The following is a 14,450-nucleotide window of genomic DNA, read 5'->3' as shown; positions in this document are numbered from 1 at the left end:
CCCCTCCCCCTACACTATATAAAAAAATACTATCCGGCGCCTGGTTTCGATCCCTCGACCCTGCGGGCGGAACGCAATGTACATGGTGCTCTACCCACTGCGCCACAAAGCCGACACAGAATGGGAGGCTACGAACGCGCCTTATATCCTTGACTCATCCTTGATATCCTTGACTACGTCAAGAAGCTGCTGATACAACGCATTCACTACCACCAACTCCCCAAACACTAAACGTAAACGCAATACACCCACCCCCTATGCGACGCATTTACTCGAGTCCCCCTCGCGGGGAGATGGGCCCAATTTACGATAGTAAGCGAAAAAAAGTGGCAGAGCAACGCCGGCACGCGGGAGAAAAAGCAAGAACGAAAAAGAACAGAACTCCCGCTGGCGCAGTTTCAGGCAGGAGGCGCGCGAGCCCTGCGAAGGCGGGAAATTTGAATTTCATTGGGTGATGGCAGTGAGCGGATAACGGCGCTACAGTCCATTATGGCGAATCACTGCTCTGCACTTCCGTCCGCTTTCACATTGAGTGGAACGGCTTTAATTTTTTCGCTCAATGGGGAATTTGAAGTCCTCTCCTTGGACAAAAAAAGAGGACGCTACATGTGCACCCGGAGTTCATTCCCACATGTCGAGATGTCGTACGCAACGGTTTTTTTTTTTTCAGTTCACGAGTCGCCGTGACCGGGAATTGAACTCGCGACATCGTACATAACAGCGCAACGCCAGATATATGCACCCATGGTTCGCTACGGCGCCGGGTGCTGCAACGACAGCGCGTTGAAGGCTGCTTCCCGCCGTCGGCGGCACATGTACCGGAGTCTCCAGGAATAAACTGGCCTATCTGGCGTTCCGAGCCCCGCTGGCATATCCCGGAAAGGCCACGCGGTCCCCACCGCGTCCACACACAAACACACAGTTCCATTTCGGGCAGACGCGCCGGGAGAGAAACAAATAACGCGGAGGAAGAGGGAGACGACGCGCATCTCCTGAAGCGAGAAACCAAAGCCAGGAAGCCGCCACGAGCTCTCAGTACGTGGTACACGTGCGGTCTTCGTTTCCACTTGCGCGGTTTGCGACACGCGGGTATTGCGTCAAAATGTGTCCGATACGTACGCGGAAGAAGTGACGGCAAAACGCAACAGCAAGAACAGGTGAAACAAAAAGTAAACAGAGCACGGGTTGGAGACTTTCAGGGAATTTCTCCGCGATATGCCTCGTCAGCAACCTCGAAGTGACTTTTCAAGAGAGTCATTCTAAAATAAAATCCGGCCGCACATACTCTATTTACGCTGCCAGCCGCATAATATAGGAATTTCACGAAGCCGCGCTCCGTTTACTTTTTGTTTCACCTGTACAGTAAGTCCCGCCTTAAAACGAAATCGCTTTATTCAAATTATGGCTTTACTCGGCTTTACTCGAAGTGTTTCACGGTGCCAGTTCCAATGCAGGAAAAGCAAACCACTCCCGCTTTTACAAAAGCGCCGCTTGTAACAAAACCACTTCCCCGCCCCGCCGTTATAACGAAGGTTCGCTGTACTTCGGGCCGCACTCCGAGTGGTGGAACACTTGGCGACGCGAAGTTATAAGAGAGTTTTGGCATACCGGGTGTTCTGTATATGCTCCGTTTGTACCGGGACCCAACTGAGCATGTGCGCATTCGTTCCGCTGAGGGGTGGCCCATCCCGCCGTGCCCGCGCGCGCATGCGCACTCGGGTTCCGGTACAAACGGAACACACGTGAAAGCCCATCTTTCTGTCCGTAAAGCTCGATAAGTCACACTTTCGCCGCATTAGAAAAGGCTGTTAATCCATGGTTTCGTGTAAGGCATCCATGGCTTCGTGCAAGAACGCTTATAATATTGCCCCTGCGAAACTGTCTTTCCTGCCAATGCATTTGTGTAGGAGTCGTGAAACCGACTCTAAGGGGCATTAGGGATGCATGGGGTCTTGAGAAGGTGTTCAATAAAAGGACTTGGGGCACTCCTACTTTGATACCAAACTGCTTGTAAATTATAGAAAAAAGTCATCCCAATAATGCAGCTGTGCACAGCAGTGAAGCCAACTGTAAAGGGGATCGGTGTATAGCAGAGCGGCCTTAAGCATTCCACTTGGAATTTTGCAATTTCACTCAATTTTAACAGCGGAGCTGTTTAAGCTTGGGCTACATCCGTGCCTGGCGTAGCTCTAAATTCGGAGCAGCAAAGTGGAGAGGAGGAAAATGCTAGGCCATTAAGTGCAAGGGAAAGTGGCGAGAAGGCAAGGAGCCGACGAGCAGGTGTGGGGAGTGCGCGCCGCGGCGAAGACGTTCGGGTTAGGAGGCGCGCTTCGGGAATTGGCTGCGCCTAGTGAGGACGTAAGCTCTCACGTGCAGCTGTTCTGGCTTAATGGGACGGCGTGCGCTCGGTGGCATCACTGTCCGAAATTAAGCAGTGTCTGCCAACCGGAGAATTCCAGCATATTCCGCTTCCTGCAATTATAGACGTAACGGTAACCATCCCTCTCTCTCATTCTGCGGGGCAGAGTGAAATTTTCCTTCTCGGAAAAGGGATACCGCAGCAGCCTCTATGGTCACGTAGATCTCCACTGCCACCACGGAAGAGCCCCCGAAGCAGATCATTTAGCCGGCGCTTTGACCAAAAAGAGAAGGTGCACCTTCCCGAGAGCACGCAGCATCCGTAACGGCATCAGCACGGCCGGGGAGCCGCGGAAACGCGCGGGCTCGGGCACAGCGGCTCAAACAGGAAACCATTTTGGCCGCAGACTCACGGAAGTGCATCACCGCGCATCGCCGCGGTACAAACACACACGCGATTGATTCGGCGGCCATCACCTCCGCTCCCCCCTCCCGCCATAGCGCAGCATATCGCGGCTCTTCAAAAACACCAGCTCTCGCAACGGGGAACCCCCGCGCCACCCGTCTCGGTCCACGCGCAATGACCGGCCAACGTCGGCAAAAGCGGAATACTGCGGCTCTAGAAGACGTGCCGGCAAAGCTCCCACCGGCGCAATCCTATATGCGCTCCGGCAGCAGCATCCCGAACGCGTGCAGCCATAAATAGCCCGTACTACCTTTCGGCCGAGACTAATGCGCCCACGGACGCACCAGACTACTCCCCCCCATTCCGTCTGTGCAACACGCACACACGTACGAATGATGCTCCGGCAGCGGCCGTTCAACACTCGCGGGACCCGAGGGAGAGGTGAACGCCGCCTACGGAGTAAAGCCCGTACTACATGGAGCGATTTCGCCTGCGAATTCGCTGATGCGGCGCCGCTCGTGCGGCAAAACCACCTTTTTTCGTTGCTGCGGCAAAGTGCCAAACATTTGAAGCGGTCAAGCAAACGCCGCTCGTGCGGCGTGTGCGGCGTAGAGGGGCCGGACCTGCGGCCAATGGGAGCACAGCTCAGCACCACTTGCACGCTTGGAAACCAGATGGCGTTGCTTGTATGAGCGCGACAAAAGCTCGGGCTCACCAAAACGTTTGTCTTTTCTGCTGTGTGTGCGTATATTGATAAAGAACTGGCGATTCTTATATAAAACCGCAAATAAACTTATATTTACCGCAAACCAGGCAGAAACAACTTGCCAAGAAAGTAAAATAAAACCACCCTTGTTAAAATCACAACCTTTGCTGGTGGCAAACTTAATTCAGTCTGCAAACAAGGCGCATCTGAAATGCGGAAATCGCGGCGTTCGCACGCCCCATGTAGACGACAATTCCAGGCATTGCGAACTTCGCAAGTGCGAATGTTCGTTCCAGCGGATTCGCAGGCGAAATTCGCTCCATGTAGAACGGGCTTAACGCGCATCTTTCCGTCGTCGCAGCCGAAATCGCCGTCGACGCCGGCAGCGCTGGGATTCGCGGAGAAGGAAGCAGCAGCAGCAGCAGCACGCGCGGCATATAAGGGGAAACTGCGCGGCGCCGCTGCTAGTTTTGCGGTAAAAACGCCGAACGGGAAACCCTACGGCGGCCGCCAGTGCGGACGAAAATAGGCAAGCGGTGATTGCGAAATATCCCGCTCTCGGCGATGAAACTGAGAGCGACGTAGATTAACGACGGGCTGGCGCATTTCGTGAGGGTATTTAAGAGAGTGCGCTAAAGAGCCGAAGAGTTGCTGAAACTACTTTTTCTTGAAGCCGAGCTGCACCGTAATGAGGCGCAATGGAGAAAGCACGCACCGCCGCGCACGACACTCAAGGGCCGTGGAGAAATCATCAGCATTCGTTAAATATGTCCTGCACGCAGCGCTTACAATTGATATATATGCGAGCAGAACGATAACCACAATAAATTCTCATAACCAGCGTCAAACCTCTGGAAACCTATGGAGTAACGAGGGAAACAAAATAAAAACAAAGGTTTCTGCAAATTTTCTTTGATTCTTTTTATTTTTTTTTTTTATTTTTAACAATTCAGCTGCAGGCACTCAATTCGCTCGCCACAAAACGGGAGACCTTCCCTTTCCGTGCGAAAGGCCCGCGCCAATATCGAAACAGGATATGCCTGTAGAGCAAATATTCAAAATCATTTCAAACACGGCAGACTTATTTCTTCTGGTGTGCACGCAGCGCATTTTCAAGCGTACGGCTCTGGCTACTGAACGAGGGGGGAAAAAACGCAACCGTTTACAAAAATCGATTACTTCGCGGCGTACTGCCAGCCACGGTCAAATAGCGCCCAAGAAGGGGAAAAAAAAAAGCGAAAATGAAATGCACGAAGAAGCACTGATCGTGTTTTCAAGAACTTTCATATCGGCCGGTAGCTCCAGAAGAAACATTTCACGTATACAATTTTTTTTTTTCCTCGCGCTTTCCTGTCCTTCATTCCTACGTGCCACATCTTAAAGAAAGCACGAACTATTGATCGCAAAATACTCCGGTGGAATTGTCAGTTTTCCATTTCATGCCCGTTTCAAAGTGACCAGCTATTTCGAGCAAGCCCTGATTGGCTGAAAGCAGGCGACTCGGATGTAACGCAGTACAAGCAGTCGGTTTCTGAACATGTCTTCGGTCAGAGGCCTGGTGACTACGTCAAGATAGAAGTAGACGCGAAATGGACACTTTCGAGACAGACACAACTAAGAATTCCGGCCCCAATGTAAACGAGGTCCGGACGTAACAGGTAAAAGCCACAAGAACCGCGTTACAAGCTGCGTAGTAAAAAACCACCTTTTAACCACTTTTTTTAAAGCGTTCGAGAGGAACCCACGGCAAAAAGCGTTGCTAGTAAAATCAAAGGCGTTCGCCCGAAGAGGTGTGAAATCTCACGATATCCCTACCTAAAAGTCATCCTATGAAGTGACGCCAGGGGCGAACACCTGCTGAGTGAGCGCAGCCGTGGGCTTTGATTTCAGCAGGTGATATTTGAGGTTGACGTTAAAGCTGAGGCTAACGCGAAGACGAAGACTAGCACACTCACGTCTCCGAGAGCACAGCCTGTCATATATTCCAGAATTTTACGGTACATATTCACTTTACACATTACACGCTGCGTTAAAAATCCCCAGGTGGTCAAAATTAATCCGGAGCCCTCCACTACGGCGCGCCTCATCGCCTGCGTTGCGTCGGCGCGTTAAACCCTACAATCAATCAATCAATCAACATTACACGCTGCGCTCCGGCGGCCATGCACTTATTTGCATTTCCTGTAAACACGCCACTGGCTGCTGTAGCGCTCTAGAATGAACGTCAACGAGAAAAAGTACACCCGAAAGTCTTGCGGTAACATAAATCATCCTGTTGGCATAAAACGTTACGTAGGCGGGCTGTCCGCTGCACACGCATGAAGTGCGTTAAGCATGAATGGAAGGCTTTGAATTGACCAGACATTAAAGAGAAAAGCATTAGTGATTTTTGTGCTCAAGATTAGGCGCAGACGTGAATGAGGTTGAAGGTGATGAGGTGAACTTGCTGAAGCGGGGTCGAAGTTGAGGCGAGTTGGGGAAAATGGATTAAAAAAAAACGGATTTAAGTTCGAGACGCGGTCAACAAGGCCAATGTGGCCATTGGCCCACCTCTGTTATTGAGTGAATGCGGCGGATGGGAAAAGATTAATTAGCTAAACGCGGAAATAATCATTTTCACAAGCTAGCCCCCAGATGTTGACAACGTTCCCGTTGCCGAATGCGCCGGACAGGAAGTTTTGAAGGCCAAATGACACACGAACGTGCGCATCATCGGTTCGACCGTGCGTGCAAGCGTGCGTAGTAAGTGCGTTTACGTGCTAGCTGGCGGGTGCGTGCGTGTTAGTATAAGCTTCAGAAGCCGTTCAACTGGCGCCTACGGTTGCGAACATTCCGTCAACACTCGAGACCGACACCAGAAAACCTTTGCAAGACTAACACGAATTTAATCACGACAGAGCACGACATCCTCCCATCGATCTGCGCCCGCCCATCGGAAATAAGACCGGAAACCGACAGCCGCCTCTAACCCCCCAGGCAGCCGGCCGGGTGGGATCCCGAAAGCACTCGTTGCGAAACGACCCGCTGTCGTAAAACTGCACAATAAGCGAACAGACGGTTACAGTAGGCTTCAAAAAAGTGCAAAGGAGACGCACGCGCGGTTAAGGGTAAAGGAAAGAGGCCTGTCAAAGCCAGTGATAGGCTTCACCTGAAAGAGCGCTTATTTGTCGAAAACACGCAGCTTGAACACTGTATGTGGTCACTGTGTATACATGTGCACACTACGCGGACGCGGCTGGGGCAATAGGAGCGAACCAAGGAGGTGCAACCTCCTTGGAGCAAGCCTATACGTGGTGGCTGGTACGGCACCTCCGCAGCACCCCGCGCACGGCCTGTATCACACGCAAAGCTGACAAGAAAGTGAGGATTTGTGCGAGGCTCCGGATTTTATGACGAAACTTTACGGCCACCCCATGCTTCCCCCTGCAAGGCCGACCCCGAAACCTGCACCGGTGGTCCCCATAAAACGCCTTCCATTACGGCGCGGACCCTGCTGCGAGTACAATATACAACATTTGCGCGGAGTCGGCTCCTCGCACGTCAACGCGTTCGAAAACTAGCGCCGCTTTTATCCGCGCGCGGAAGTGGGGGCCGGCTCGTCGGCGGCCGACAAAGGCAGCGCACAGCGTTCGCACGTTTCCCGAGGGTTATACGCACGCGTCCGCGAGTATCGCTTCAGGAAGAAGTAACAGCTGAACGTATACCATTGCTGCAGTGTCATGCGTAACAATTGCTGCAATAATCACGGAGGGATAATCAAAATTACAGAGGAAGCACGAACCTTCCTTTTCCTTTTAAGAACTTTTGAGAGCAAAAGCGACCATTGCAGAGCAGCAATCTGCCGGGGAGGCCCCAGCTATCTTCGCGTGAGATAAGTGATGCAAAAGTACCAAGAGGTGAACCAAGAACGCAACCTTCATCGATCCGAATGAAGCTCGCAACATAGCCCAACTAGGAACCAAAGTTGAGGGACTCAGCCTTCGAGAAAAGAACAAACCTTGAAGTATGTTTGGCTGCCTTCTAATATGGGCAGAAATGTGGCATGGATTGGAAGTGCGTTGGCAAAGCGTCATGTTTTGAGATGACAGCGGGAAGCTTGACCAAGCTATATAGGTTGTGTTCAATAGCGTGACGCGCGTGCCGGCAACTATGTGTGTCAACGGGGACGTGAGGGCTCGGGCATGGCGGCGCACGCATGAGGCCGTCCCATCGAGCTCAAAAGCATTACCTCCACGTTAACTACTGTTTCGCGCAGCGCCCTGTACGGCCTACCTGTGCCAGATGCCGTGTTTTGGCATAGGCCGCAGATTGCTCAGCTATCCGCGAACGCTTCCACACCCGCCGTTAGATGTCGCTAGTCGCCCAGCTAACAATGCACTCACTGCTACGCCGCTACGGTACCATCGTATCTCAACCAGCGTGCACGCGAGCATTCACAATTTCTTCGGAAACATTATTTGGCTTTTGTGCCGAACGACTCTGCCGTGGCACGGTGCTGGCGTACCTGTGCTGGTATCTGTATTTGCAGGCAACTGCGGCTCCATTCTCCGGTGGGGATGCGGGGTTCCCTAGGGCAAGTAGAGCATCCCCACGCATTGTCACTGCTACTATTCATGTCTGCTGTCGCCACGGCCGAGAATCGATCGGGTGGTAACTGTCGGACGACGGGGACTGTTTTCTTTTTCTTTCTGCGAGATGCGGACGCATACGCAGACACGATGAACGCAGTCACGGTGACTTTCAGTGTTGCCAAGAGAAGAAATCGGCCGCTAAACTTTAATGTGAATACCACCCATTAACTTTCTATCACGGCAATGGACATAAAGCATACAGCTGGCCAGAGAGTATCTTTTTTGGTGCATACGGCAGGCAGGGAACGTGGTCCTGTGTACAAGCTCGAAAAAGGAGGCCGGGTCAACCCTGCATTATGAAGATGCTTGCACATACGAAGGGAGAAGCTTGAGGCAGTATTAGCAAAATGAAATACACGGCCTGCAATGCATAGAAGCTCGGAAATACGAATCATCCTAGGTAGACGGTTCCGCAACCTGTCTCCCCTCACACTTGGATAGAAGTGCAGCGAGACCCAGGCAAATGGAAGGTGTGACAAGGTTTACGGCCAGGTTGGAAGGTCGAGAGTGTACAAGATAAGTGGTAAGGACAGCGATGATGTCGGGAGCTTAAACGCTGCCTCCGAACAAATCCAGCACCCAAAAGATGATCTTCCAAAATGAGGATGCTGATGCGAGTTAACGAAAGGGAGGAGACGACTTCTGGTTTACATAACCAGATGGGGGATCGAAGTGATGCCTAAAATGAATCTAGCGACGCCACTTAGGCAAGAAACAGCGCGATCTTCGCTGGCGGCGCTACTCGTGGAGCTGAATACTTGGACATCCCAACAAGCGAATAGGATGGTACCAGGGCTATGGCACGGTGGCGCATTGGAGACACAAATTCTCGCGGTGCACGGCTCAACGGCGCCAGGTGGATGAAGCAGGCCTTAATCGTCGTCCCTCGGCGTGATTACGAGCCAGCGCCCACGACAGGTGCCGGCCGCCGCACCAACACAAGAGGGCGAGACAAAGGTGGCCAGCACTTATGCGTGCCAGAAGAGGAGCCCGATTCTAATCGCGGGCATCCGCCGTACGTGGGCGCGAGCCGCTGAACCAGGAAGGTCAGCAGGCCGGGGAAGGAAGGCCATCCGTCGGCCGCCCTGCTTCGGGTGCTGGTGGGGAGATTAATTTTCACTGGGCTAGGCGGCCGCCGCCGCCGCACCCGAGTTTTCGCCCTGACCTCGAAGCGCGCTCCGCTACGTATAGTACGTGCAAGCAGCTGGGGCGCGCCCGCGACTTAAAGACCGCCGCGACCACCAAGTGCACGAGCCGGCGCAGTGCAACAAACGTGCACTGTTTGTTGCAGAGAGACGCACTTGTCTACGAATATGAATACGCCAATCATCCGTCATTCTATATCAGGCAATTACCAACTTTTGTGTGTGTGTGTGTGTGTGTGTGTGTGTGTGTGTGTGTGTGTGTGTGTGTGTGTGTGTGTGTGTGTGTGTGTGTGTGTGTGTGTGTGTGTGTGTGTGTGTGTGTGTGTGGGGGGGGGGAATTAAAGACCTGTTTTTAATGCGCCAAAGAGGGAGAACTTACATGATGCTATACAATGACAATGGTGCGCGAAACATAATAAAACCACAATCGGAGTGCACGCCAAAGAGCATTTGGCATGGATCGTGCGAGAATCTACGCGCTAATCGGATGCAAACGGAATTCCAGGAAGCGACCCTGCAACAGCCGGTAACCGAACGATTAACTGGGAACGGCATACGAGTCTAGCGAGATCCGTGTAGCAGCAAGCTGTAGTGCTGCAACCACTGCACCGGCTACCTATCACGCTTGTCATATTCGCAGGTAGTACTCAAAAGTCGGCCATCCACCCTGGTTACAGGCTCCCCAACAACCTATAATTATAGTTGCAGTCACCCCCCTCCTCTTTCTCTGTCTGTGCCCGTCCGTGTGTGTGTGTGTATGATAGAGAGAGGGGGAGTAGCGGCCCACTGCATGCAACCGCAGCGGCAGCCTAAGCGGCGCAATGGCAAGCCAGGTCCGGCACGAAGCGCAACTCTAGCTGGGCATCTGGCATTGTTCACCTTCGTCCCTCCAAGCGCCATTAGAAGGGTTGCAGAACGCGCGCACTCAATGGATGGATGACCCTCGGGCGACCACCAATAGCGCGCTCAGATCCGCAACAATCTGCCAGCGCATGCTTGTGCACGCGGGCAGTCGAATGGTCGTCGTCGAGAGAAAACGGAACGCCGGTAAAGTGCCGCAGAAGCTTACAACGGCCGACCCACATTCGGCCCATGCACGGTTGAGCGCCAACGCACTGAGGAACGCAAGGGTTTACGATAGGCCCGTTAGCAGGCAGCGGCAGAAATGCAAAAGAAAAATGAAAAATCGAACCGCATTGGGGGCAGCCATGCACGATCTACCTGCCTAAGTAGGCCTGGTCACTGATGATGCTAGCAACGCAAGCAGGTGAGTAGAGAAAGAAGAATAAAGACGATTGTAGCAGTTTCTAGGTTATCATCATTACCGTCGTCACCAAGAGCCATTTTTTCAACCACTGCTTTCCGACCACTGCAGTCGCTTGTTTTCGAGTTACATTCCTTGCCTCCCAAAAATCCGCATTTCATCCCTCGGTCGATTACTTTTTGTCCTTGCCTGCGGTCATGTGCCACTTCGTAGACGGATGGTCGACCAACTTATGAACGAAGGCGTCACGCGTCAGCCCTGCGATATGCGGTGTGATGAGGGAGGGGATTGACGTTATCCTCTCACCGAACACTGCTCTATAGAGGCACTAGCAAAGAAGCGCTAAGACTGGGTGGAGTTGCCGACCCTATACGGCTTCCGCCGTTATAATTAAACGAAAGCGAGGTACGCCGGTTCCCCCAACACAGCCCGGTTTGGTCCGTACGAAGACTGAACACACTCCGTACATGCTTCGGCTATGATGCGCGTGGCTGTCTTTGGTTGAACCCTAAAGAAGCATCCCGCTGCTTTCCAGCGCATAGGCCGTCACGGGAAGAGCCCACACCACCGCACCCACGCTGTGCCAATATGTTACCGCGGGGGTCGCGCCACCAGTGGGCGCACTCTCGGGCGTTGCTCATTTATTTGTTTCTCTTCCTCCATCCGGTTCTAGCTAAGATTTCGGCGACTGGGCGGTCTCTGGCTTGGTTTTCCCTTAGGTCATACTAAACTGTCACCAGTTTCGGCGTTAGATCTGAATCCGTTCTCATTTTTGGAAGAGCTGCTCCATCCATAGATCCGTAATTCGTTTCTAAGGCGAAGAGCCAGCTGCTTGCTTAGGCGCGCTATCAAAAGGCGAACTTCGCCTTGTTTTACACCAGTGTCAGCCGACTTATATGCACGCTCAAAATGAATTTTCACGTTATCACGCGAAGCGATAACTACGGCCCCTTTTGTTTAACATACAACAAGCCCTTAATTGTTGCAAAAATAAAACAAGAACTCTGCGTGCATGAATTGGCGTCGTTAAAGCGATACGTCGTAAAAAGTGTACATGACTTGCTCTCAGTTCAGCACAGTGGAAGGCCACAGAACACTTCTATAAAGCGAGATATTAAAGAGAGAAAAACAATGCGCCACCGTTACAACGATGGTTCACTGTATGTAAACAGGTGTTTGAAACCTGAGTTTTTCGGAGTCATGCCATGATCCCGTGTAATAAAACTAAGAAAAAAATGACCCCGTGTCTGCTTGTTTCGTTGCAAATGACGTCAAAAGTCGATTGCGTTTCGACCACACCAGCAACCCTTTTCTCTCTCTCCCTTCTACATCTCAGATCCTCCTCATTCTACGCATCGAAAACTGACTTAAAATGACCTCCCACTTCGCAGTTACGTTAACGTTGACCATCGTCCTCAACATTACCACTCTATCTTTTTTGATTTTGCATCGTTACAGGAGCCGTAGCCCACAAAGTATACCAATGCGAGGCGCAACCGGCCCGAGCATTTCGCATCGCTACAAAACAAATACCGCAACGCCCCCAAACAAATGCGGTACGCAAACATGTAGATCCCTGCCAAAGCAAGGTCCTATCCGTCAACCGATGCAGCCATTCCGGATAGAGTAGCCAAAGCCCGAGCCAGCTACGCACACGCGCAATGTTCATTGCCGCAAATACAGCTGCGCCCGCGTACCTGAGCGACTTGACCAATGTTAGGCCGGGTCATTAGGCACGGTGCTCGCGCGGGCATCGCTCATGCCGGTCCAGCCATTAATTATTCCCCAGGCAGGCCGGCCCGCATGTCACGGGCGACCTGAACGGATCCGCTCAGTCCCGTGCCCGCGCAGCTCACACTATAACAGGGGGCCGCCCGAGATAATCAAGATTGAGCGAGGCGCAATCCGAGGCAGCCTCGGCTTCCACCCGTTCCGCCGGGCCCGTCTGCGGCCACATCTGGATGAGTTCATTCTGGAGAACAAACCCGTTCCCGAAACGGGGGAGCCATGCGTTTTCCACAATGCGCGCGGCACGCGGAAGCACTGGGGCCCAACGCGGTGACAGCGGTAGACAAATTTCGTCTAAGCTCCGTACGCAGCGTGCGGGGGAACGAAGGCAGATCAGAAATGCAAAGCGCTCGATGAGATATAGACGGGAGATAAGCCCACGCTGCAGCAGTCGACACGCGGCCAGCCTCACCCCATCGCCTTCCACCCATACCGCTCCGCGTATTCACCTGGCCGTGATGGGAATACCGAACAGGTACGGTGTGCGTGTTAGGCTATGTTCAGACTACCGACGCAAAAGCCATATCGTAATCTATGGACGTAAAGAAAACGGCGTGTCACGCAGTTAGGTTGGCTGAGACGTGAATTGACGTCATTCTTTAAAGTTTTTACGACAGTTGCGGCAACAGTCTGAACCCGACCTTATTTTCGTTTGTGTGGTTTGAGTGTTTATTGAGATTGAGAAACTACACTCCCCGTACGACATTTAACGAAGGAACCGAACATGGGTAACCAAACCATTTCTTATCTACAGAGGAAGCGGCATGGCACTGCGAATTCTCTATGCTTAATTCGCCGCGACGTTGCGCGAGACGCTCAATAAATATTGCTCCGCATAGTTACCACTGTTGACACACTAAAAAAAAAAAAAAGAAAGAAAGAAGCAGAGACCCTTAAAACAAACTTCGGCGTTATTTTGATCCCGTCGAGCAAACAGCCGCACAATAATTCGTGCGTATGTAATCTGCAACAGCAGAAAACCCCGAATGCTCCCTCACGGTATACGTACTATTTATCTCGCGTCTGTACTATACTCGGGTACAACTTAAAAACGGCAACGGAAGTTACTGCTGTGCTTTATCACCCCAGCCGGATGTTACTCCACGCGGCGCAAGTAGGGCGTTACTGGGAATATTTTGAACATGGCACGAGCCGTTTTCGTGATTTTTTAGACTTAATACTTATAAACAACTGCAGCGACGGCAAACAAACAACGCGAGAAAAGGTAGACGATATCAGGCATTCATAGCAATCTCCTTTCGAAACGCGCGCGGCCGTTGACATCCGGGCCCGTCGCTTAGGTGGAGTGATACCGTAGATGAGCTATTGTTCTGAACTTAATCCCTACTATAGTATTCCACGGCAGGCTACGCCGGCTCACGCAAAGTCTGTGCGTAGAACAACGCTTTCCGCAGTACAGAGAGTAAGAATTTTCCTATGAATGGAACAATGTAAGTTGGCAAAGCTCGTCTATAACAAAAATAAATGAAGCTCACACTAACGCGCAAGACTTGAAGGTAGCGGAGCTGTACGCAATCGTAGCGCTCTTCCTCTTTTTCGGCTCATGGAGTTTTTTTAAGCCTCGCCGCTGTACAAGGGACCACAACTGTATGTTCGTCTTCCTCTATCGCACACGGTTCTGCGCCGCATGTGGCCTCGTGGCCTTCCTTCGTGGCGCGCGCTTATCGCTGCGGCGGCGTCCCGCGCACGGGACCCGCGCACGTCTCCTTTCCCTCCCCGCCTATCCCTCCTTGTTATCGGGCCGCTGCCCCGTTCCGGGCGCTTGCGGAAGGGGGTGTGGTTTGACCTCTAGCGCTCAAGGGCAAAACTGGCCACCCCGCGAGGACTGCCCGAGTTAGCGTAGTGTAGCTTGCGCTACGAAAAAAAAAAAGTGAAGTGCGAGATAACGATCCAGGTTTTTACAGTTATTCGTGCAGCGCCATATTCTTCCAGGACGGGATTTTGCGCGCAGCCGCACCGTCGTAACGTGCGCAGTGAGCACCGGAAACGAGAGCCAAAGGCGAGTCGATGCGTGAAGTGAAGTTCACATTGGTGCACCGCTTTTATGTTGATGAAACGAGTGTAAGCGCTCATTACAACGAAATCGCTTTATTCGAACTGTTTCATGATGCCCACTGCAGATGACACGTAG

At 52.3% G+C, this 14,450-nt stretch overlaps 1 protein-coding gene across 4 annotated transcripts in view; it reads right to left on the bottom strand.

The window, feature by feature from the left end:
- Cdgapr (GTPase-activating protein CdGAPr) overlaps positions 1 to 14,450 on the bottom strand; it is a 294,951-nt gene that overhangs the window by 42,587 nt on the left and 237,914 nt on the right. The window lies entirely within an intron of this gene.

This window comes from Haemaphysalis longicornis, unplaced genomic scaffold (assembly GCF_048455015.1).
Source record: "Haemaphysalis longicornis isolate Haplotype H1 unplaced genomic scaffold, Haemaphysalis longicornis Haplotype H1 scaffold_4, whole genome shotgun sequence".
NCBI classification, from domain to species: Eukaryota; Metazoa; Arthropoda; class Arachnida; order Ixodida; family Ixodidae; genus Haemaphysalis; species Haemaphysalis longicornis.
The sequence above is the reverse complement of the archived record's forward strand: the minus strand, read 5'-3'. Positions and strand labels throughout refer to the sequence as shown.